General features: G+C 40.7%; 1 pseudogene; it reads left to right on the top strand.

Moving 5' to 3' along the window:
- Nucleotides 1-561: 561 nt before the first annotated feature.
- Nucleotides 562-7,759, top strand: LOC123822680 (annotated as a pseudogene).
- Nucleotides 7,760-8,153: the final 394 nt, after the last annotated feature.

The following is an 8,153-nucleotide window of genomic DNA, read 5'->3' as shown; positions in this document are numbered from 1 at the left end:
GAAGGGGACAAAGTTACCTCTTCAGGAAGAAAATCAAGTTCAAGACAACCACTTCCTTCAGCCTTAGCATTTGTTTCATCTTTGCATAACATTAAAAACAAACCCCAACTTTTTCCCCAAAAGCTTGCCTAGCTGCAAGACAGACTTCAAACAGTCCTAAAACCCCTCTGCCTGCATACTGGATAGTTCGAGGGAGCCAGATCTGCCCAGGAGAGGACTTTGTATGGGAACTTTAACTTCCCATTCCATTTGACTTTTGGTCTTTAAAATACAGGTCAAATCAATGAATTTAATGAAGGCCGTTTAACACAATGGCTTCGCCTTGCATTTTGACCCACAGAAAGGGGAGGCAGTCCAGGTCACAAAGCTTTAGCAGAACTTTAAGTGGTTAGTACACAAATGTGACAGAACGTTTAGAATCTTAGAGACTTGCAAGACCTATTGACAAGCAGTTTAAAGTATTTGAAATAGCTGCATGAATGAACTTTGATAAGGTAGCACTATTGTCTTCCATTGTCTCTTTCTCTTCATATGAAAACTCCCCCAAAGGAACAAGAGTCAATGAATGTGAAATGTAGTGTCAGTTTTACTGGATTCTGGATGCCTTTCAGCCCTGTGGACTTTTTGTGGTGAGTTCATGCTATTTAAAAGCATTCTTCTCTCTGAGTTTCAACTCTTGCAAATGGTGACTTCTTAGTTCACTACCCACCCAAGTCTATTCCAACTGCTTTCATGCCATGAATAGCTCTTTAAGTTAAAAGAAGTAATGAGTAATTTCACTATTTTTGCTTCTTTTTGACACTTGGAGTTTTCAAGAGGGAATGCATCTTTGCTCACCCTTTGGCTCAGTAGAGGGGTGGTAGATTAAACTTGCCATGCGGGGGAATGAACCACATTCTTCTAAAGCCTAATGATGGTCGCCTTCATGCCAAGGGTATGGGCAGGTAGACCCATTCCAGAAAATTGCCGATCACTTTTAAACCTGGGAGAGATGAGGAGACTCAAATAAAATCTGACTAAATATCAAATTTTAAAAACATGTGTAGGGAAGTAAGGGGTAGGGAGAAAGCCTTCTTTATCTAAACCAATGCCTTAGGAATTAGTGTGAGCCAGCACCCCCTGATTCCAAGGAAGGGTTGTTACCAAGGATCATTTATCTATACCTGTCTCCCTCCCTGTGTGTGTGTGTATTTTTTAAATCAGGAAATATACATTTTTTGAAGTTATATCTAAATATCAGTTCCCAAGGGCCTCCACCATTGTCTGAAAACATCCTCAGCCTGTTGGTAAGTTGCATGGAAACAGTGGTAGGATGCGAAAAGTCTACAAAGACCCCGTCTAAAGAGCCATGTGTTGGTTTCACAGGGTCTCATAGTTCTAAGATTTGCTAAATATGCTTTGGGGGGTTTTCTCAGTAAATCTCTATAGATGGATTTTATTGTATTTTACCCTTTTGTCTGTTTTTTTTGTGTGTGTTTGAAATTTCTCCCTTATTCATTGACCAGTAACTTTCTGTCACCCATCTTTGACTTTTCTCCTTACATCTGCATTTAAGCTGTCATTTACTTCTGCTGTTCCCTCCTCTCAATATCTGACAGCCAAAGCCTTCATGCGCTTTTATCCCTTTGTGTTTGCATTATGACATAACCTGTGCAAAGTGGCCCAGCTCCCCAATTCTTGTATGTAAAATTTGCAACATTTTTTGAGACGGGTCAGTGCCCATTTTTGGGATCCTTTTCTTTATCTGAGTACCGTGTTAAAACTTTTTGCAGATGTGGCCTATTCAGGAGCAGGCTGTGGCTGCATGCAGAGATGGGGAAAAGAAGAAAAGGCCTTCCTATTTTGTGATTGCCATAGTAACTCAAACATTGCCAGTGTGTTTGCTGGTCCCCCCGGCCGCAGCCTGTGAGCTTGATTTCCTGTGCAATCAAGCCCTCTACTGGAGATCGTGGCTCGTGTGACACAGGGTTCCACAGAGGACAGTGTGCTTGTTAGGCCTGAGATTAAGCATTTCACTTTAAAATAATACCCATTTGTATCCATTTTGTTCAACATAACAACAGCTGCTGTCCCTGGAATGACAGACTTGCCTTTTTAACCAAAGCTTCGTATGACATTTATGAATGAGGCCGGTTCCATTCATTTGCAGTTTGAATTCACAGTAGTTATTTTTGCTGTTTTTTTTACCCTTCCCCAGCATATGGGTGAAATTCAACATGATTCAAGTAATTATATACACAGTTCATGAGGAGGAAAAAGCCTGCTTTGTTCGTATCATCTCTTTTAAACTAGTTAGTGGGCTTTAGTTGTTTTTTTTTAAGAAGGCAAAATATAGAAGATGAATTGATGGTAACTTTAAAAATGTTGATTGCCTCAAAATAGCAAACAAAATGAAAGAAGAGGCAATGTTGTCACCAGGTTTTGTTTATTCATTTTGGATAAACAACTAAAAACATGAATCCAAGTTTCTCAGTGGGGAAGGGGCAGAGAGTCTTGGGCAGAGCCTTCTGTCTGAAGTCATTGAAAAACTACAGCTCTGAGTTGTTGTGCTGCTTGCCAAGTGCTCAGGGCCCAGAAAAACGAACAAAACTGCAAGGCATTATGCAGGTGAAAATGCCTGATTCAGCTCAAAAGACCAAATGGCAATGCTTCCAGACTACTCTGCAGTTTCACAATGTTGTTAGTGTTAAGAAAAATGATCAGTGTTATCACAATGTTAACCAGTAAATGCTGGTGGTGTGTGAACAACAGCTAGATTGGTAGCTCTTCTCTTTCTCCTCCACCTCTTTCTTCTTCTTTGTCATCATTATCATCACCATCATCACTATCACCATCACCATCATCACCATTGTCCTCACCATCATACTCATCCTTCTCCGGTTCACTAAACTCTGGCAGAAGATACCACTTTTCCATATCATGTCACCAAAAGTTTTCTATCTCAACTTGAGACTGGAGAAGCAATAAAAAAATCCACCTGTTTGAGCCTAATTGCCAATTTGTAAATCATTCAGCTAACAACAAGAATTTGACCCTGTTAATTCAATGTCACTTAAAATGCCCCTCTAATTGAAAAATAAAAAGAGTCCGAAAGGGTAATTTTTATAATCTAGAAGTTTCAATTTCTCTCAACATGTAAAAAACATTTAGACAAAATATCTGTCTCTAGTCATGAAGTTTGGACAAGTTATTCCATTTTCCTTCTTTTACCCCAATTGGTAGAAAATGAGAATGATGATTTCTAGTTAAGATGGTGGCATAGGTAAATGTGGTATTTACATCCTCCAATACCATATCAAAATTACAACTGAACCACAGGAAAACCATCATTTGAAACCACCTGAAATCAGCTGAATGGAAGCCCTAGAACTAGAGATTTAAAGAAGCCACACTGAGACTGGTAGTAGGGGCTGAGACTCAGAAAAGGCTAGTCCCAATACATGTGTGGCAGATTGAAAACTGAGAGTGGTATATTGGCTGTGGATGTTCCACCAGAGGAGTGAGGGGTTCCAGCCCCACACCAGGCTCCCCAGCCCAGGGTTCCAGTGTCAGAAAGGGAACTCTCCATAACTTCTGACCATAAAACCCAGCATGGATTGTGGCTGAGTGAGATGAAAGGCTTCTGGAGTCCTAGGCAGTTCCTCTTATAGATCCCACACAACGATTTACTCTGACTCACTCCCTCTGAGTTCCAGCACTGGGGCAGTTTGAAAAACATCAGGGACACACTGGAAAAAATGGAATTGTCTGGCATCAGGGTGAGAGCTTGGTGGTGGTGCGTGTGTGCAGTGCAGCTTTCTGCCAGACAAAATGCTGCAGAAGCCATTGTTCCTTTTCTGAGGAGCCTCCCATAAAGAGTGGACAGGCAAGAGTCATGTCTAAGTCTCCATCAACCTGGCTAACAGTGTTTGCTCTACCCAGGTGATTTCCTGAGACCCCCTCCTCACTAAATCTGCAGGCCCACCCAAGCTGTTTCCAGTGGCTTTTCCATATGAATGGCCTGTCTTGGTTCATACTTTAGACCTTCCTAAAATCTCTCAGACAAGAAGTATCTAACAGTAGCAAGCCCCATAACTCTCCCTAAGTGGCCCAAACCCTGGCATTAGCAGCAGCTGACCTTGGTTCACAGCTTAGCCATACCTGGGCACCTCTAAGCCCAGCACAAATAGCAGCCATCTGCAAATCATTTTATAGCTTTTGCTGGGTGGTCCCGGGAAGAACACAGGCAGAGGCTAACCTTGGACTGCACCTCCTGGGAAGTCCCAGAGCCAAGTGCACCCAGTGGAGAGCTTCAGACCACATTGGAGCACCACCCAACCACCTTCACAAGTGACACAATCGAGGGACAGACTCAATGGGCACCAGAGTCCTGATGAAGTAAGTCCAGCTCTGTGGGATGGGCTACTGCACAGTTGATCCTTCATGATGGTACATGGTTTGTGGTCACAGCCAGTTCTTGCAGCTGATAGGGCTGGGATTAAATTTCTGTCATTGACATGTCAACAGTAATCAAGGCTCAGCTACAACAGGAAGGTATACACAACCCACACAGGGGAGGAGGGTTGCACCTGGAGTGCCCAGCTTGGGTGATAGGGGAGGCTGTGCCACTGGACCCTCCAGAATACCTACTGCAGTAGGCCTCTCTACTAAGCCTAGGAGATGCACCAGCTGTACCTAACACATAGAAACAAACACAGGGAGGCTGCCAAAATAAGGAGGCAAGAAAGATGTCCCAAGTGAAAGAACATAAAAACTCCAGAAGAAGAACGAAACAAAATGGAGACAAACGATCTACTAGATACAGAGTTCAAAACACTGGTTATAAGGATGAGCAATGAACTTAGTAAGAACTTCAACAGCGTTCAAAAAATGTGGAAACCATAAAAAAGAACCAGTTAGAAATGAAGGGTAGACTAACTAAAATGAAGAATAATTTACAGGAAATCAACAGTACAGTAGATGAAGCAAAGAATTCAGATCAGCAATTTGTAATATAAGGAAGCAAAAAACACCCAATCATATAGCAAAAAGAAAAGAGAATCGAAAAAAATGAGAATAATGTAAGGAGCCTCTGGGACAACGTCAAGCATATCAATATTCACATCAATAGGGTGCCAGAAGGAGAAGAGGGAAAGCAAGAAGTTGAAAACCTATTTGAAAAAATAGTGAAGGAAGCATCAAGCACCTAACTTGGTGAAGGAAGCAGACATACAAGTCTAGGAAATGCAGAGAGTTTCAAATAAGATGAATCCCAAGAGGCCCACACAAAGACATTTCATAATCAAAATGTCAAAAGTTAAAACAAAGAGAATCTTTAAAGCAGCAAAAGAAAAGCAGTTACCTATAAGGGAGCTTTTGTAAGACTGTCAGATGATTTCTCAGCAGAAACTTTGCAGGCCAGAAGGGATTGGCAAAAAATATTCAAAGTGATAAAGTGACAGGATCTATAACCAAAATTACTCTACCCAGCAAAGCCATCATTCAGACTAGAAGGACATATAAGGAGGATCCCTGACAAGAAAAAGATAAAGGAATTCATCACTACCAAACTAGTATTATATGAAATGTTAAAAGGTTTTCTTTAAAAAGAAGAGCCCTGGCTGGTGTGGCTTAATAGATTGAGTGCCAGCCTGTGAACCAAAGAGTCGCTGGTTCAATTCCCAGTCAGGGCACATCCTTGGGTTGCAGGCCAGGTCCCCAGTAGGGGGCACATGAAAGGCAAGCACACATTGATAGCTCTCTCCCTCTCTTTCTCCTTTATTTCCCCTCTCTCTAAAAATAAAGTCTTTAAAAAAATAAAAAGAAGAAGAAAAGAAAGATAAAAATAGGAACAATAAAGTGACAAGAAATACATATGAATCTAAAAGGGCAAAATAAGTGAACACGCAGAACAGAAACAGACTAATAGATACAGAGAACATTTTGATGGTTTTCAGATGGGAGGTGATGGGGGGACAGGTGAAAAAGGTGAAGAGATAAAGAAGTACAAATTGGTAGTTACAGAATAGTCATGGGTTTGTAAAGTATAGCATAGGGAATATAGTCAATAATATTGTAATAACCTTGTATGGTGTCAAATGGGTATCAGATTTATTGGAGTGATCACTTGGTAAGTTATATAGTGTCTAATCACTGCCATGTACACTTGAAACTGATATAATACTGTATGTCAACTATAATTGAAAAATAAAAATTATTTAAATTTAAAAAATGAAAAGCAGAATAGGGTGAATTTCAAAGGAAACTATCTTTCTTTGAGACCAACAGCACATTTTCCAACTCTTTTGCAGTTATCTATTTTACAGAAAAAGATATTATATCAGGCAAGGTATAAATTTAGGCTGTAAAACCTAAACTTACATGGTGGTTTTGACTTTAGTAAAAATTGATTAGGTATATTAATATATTTAAGCAACAATACACAAACAAGTTTCCACTCATCAGCAGATGTGTGAGGGTGTAAGCAAGCATACAGTGTATCCAGATTACAGTCATGTGTAAAGTCTGAAATAGAAAACATTCCATATCTTAAGTGCTTAAGTGATGAGTCTGGCACACAGTAAATACTACAATGTGCTAGTGATTTTTATTGTTCTAGTACTTCTGTTCATTCACTTATTCAAAATTCACTTGACACTAACATGAGATGGACAACACTTGTAAAATGTAAACTCTCCAATAACTTATTTACTTAAGAACCAATGGGATTCTTAAATTAATTTGTAACTGTGCATACATTAATGAATAGACATTTCTTTATCCACTCATTCATTTGTGCTGAAACTTTATAGACTTAAGCATTCCTCTCTGTATATATTATATATATTAGCATATAGTAAGCACAGTGCTAGGCACTGAGGCTAGAAGATAAAAGTAGCCCTGAGATTCACTGAACAGATAGGCAGTAGACAGCTAAACAAGACCACATTTCACAGCAGCGTGGCACCGATGAGTGGAGTGCATTCAAGGTATAAGGAAAATGCCTGGCTATGAAGAAGGGAGGACAACGCTCAGTTAAAACCAGAGGATGACTATGCTTTGGAATTTGGATTGTTGGGGAGGAAGAGAGACTAGGAATGATAAAGAATTGTAGGAGGATTAACCCAAATGTACAAAAGCAGGAAGGTATGAGAGGATGGGAGGCTGCCTGTAGATAAACCATTCAGGCTCTTTCTGCCCTCACGGGAGTCTGTTGTCACATGTGCTGAACAAAGACTGAAAGGTTTGGCACAAGGATCCCAAGAGCATGGACATGTACCTAAGGTTGTTGGTCAAGCTATACAGGTTTCTGGCCAGACAAACCAATTCCTCCTTCATCTAAGTGGTGTGGAAGAGGTTGTCCATGAAACTCACCAACTGGCCACCTCTGTCCCTTTTCTGGATGGATTGATCCACAGGATGAAGCTTCCTGGTTGAGAGGGCAAATTTGCTGTTGTTTGTAGGGACTATAACCAGTGACATGCATAGGCAGAAGTTGTCCAAACTGAAGGTGTGTGTACTTTCTGTGAGCAGCCCTGCCTGAAGCCACATCCTCAAGGCCACGGCAAGATCCTCACCTTCGACCAGCAGGCCCTGGACTCCCCCAAGACCTGTGGCTTTGCTTTTCTTTCTGATCCCCAAAAGGGCCAGGAGATGCACAGGCATTTCTGCCAGGCCCTGGAAACCCTTCAGGGTCACACCAAACCCTATGTACAGCCCCAAGGGCCAGAAGTTCCAGAGCACAAGAGGCCCATGGGCCAGCCAAGGCTTCACAAACTAACCCCAGATCCTACCTTGTTATTAAAAAGATTCTGTATGTTGGGGGAAAAAAGTCAGGATAGTTGAAGTATTCCTTAGTTTCCCCTCTCCACAAATTTTCAAAATAAATCATATATTTTATAACACAGCAAATATTTATTGCATTCATATTATTATAAACAGGTTACTTTATTAATAGAATAAAAAATTAATCACAGTCTCTGCCCTCAAAAAGACTCCCAATCTAACATTTTAAGTCTAACAAGGTAAAAATATACATTCTGAAACTAAGAGGAAACTGTCTTTGGATTTTCTTAAACCTGGCTTTCCTGCCCTCACTTAAAAGCTTGAAGATTAACTATGATCACTCCTAAAGTAGGCCAATCTTTTGCTACCTGCAATTTGAAAATGTGTCA

Source organism: Phyllostomus hastatus, unplaced genomic scaffold, assembly GCF_019186645.2.
Source record: "Phyllostomus hastatus isolate PE091 unplaced genomic scaffold, TTU_PhHast_1.1 phas_contig_41, whole genome shotgun sequence".
NCBI lineage: Eukaryota > Metazoa > Chordata > Mammalia > Chiroptera > Phyllostomidae > Phyllostomus > Phyllostomus hastatus.
This window is presented reverse-complemented; position numbering and strand designations above follow the sequence as displayed.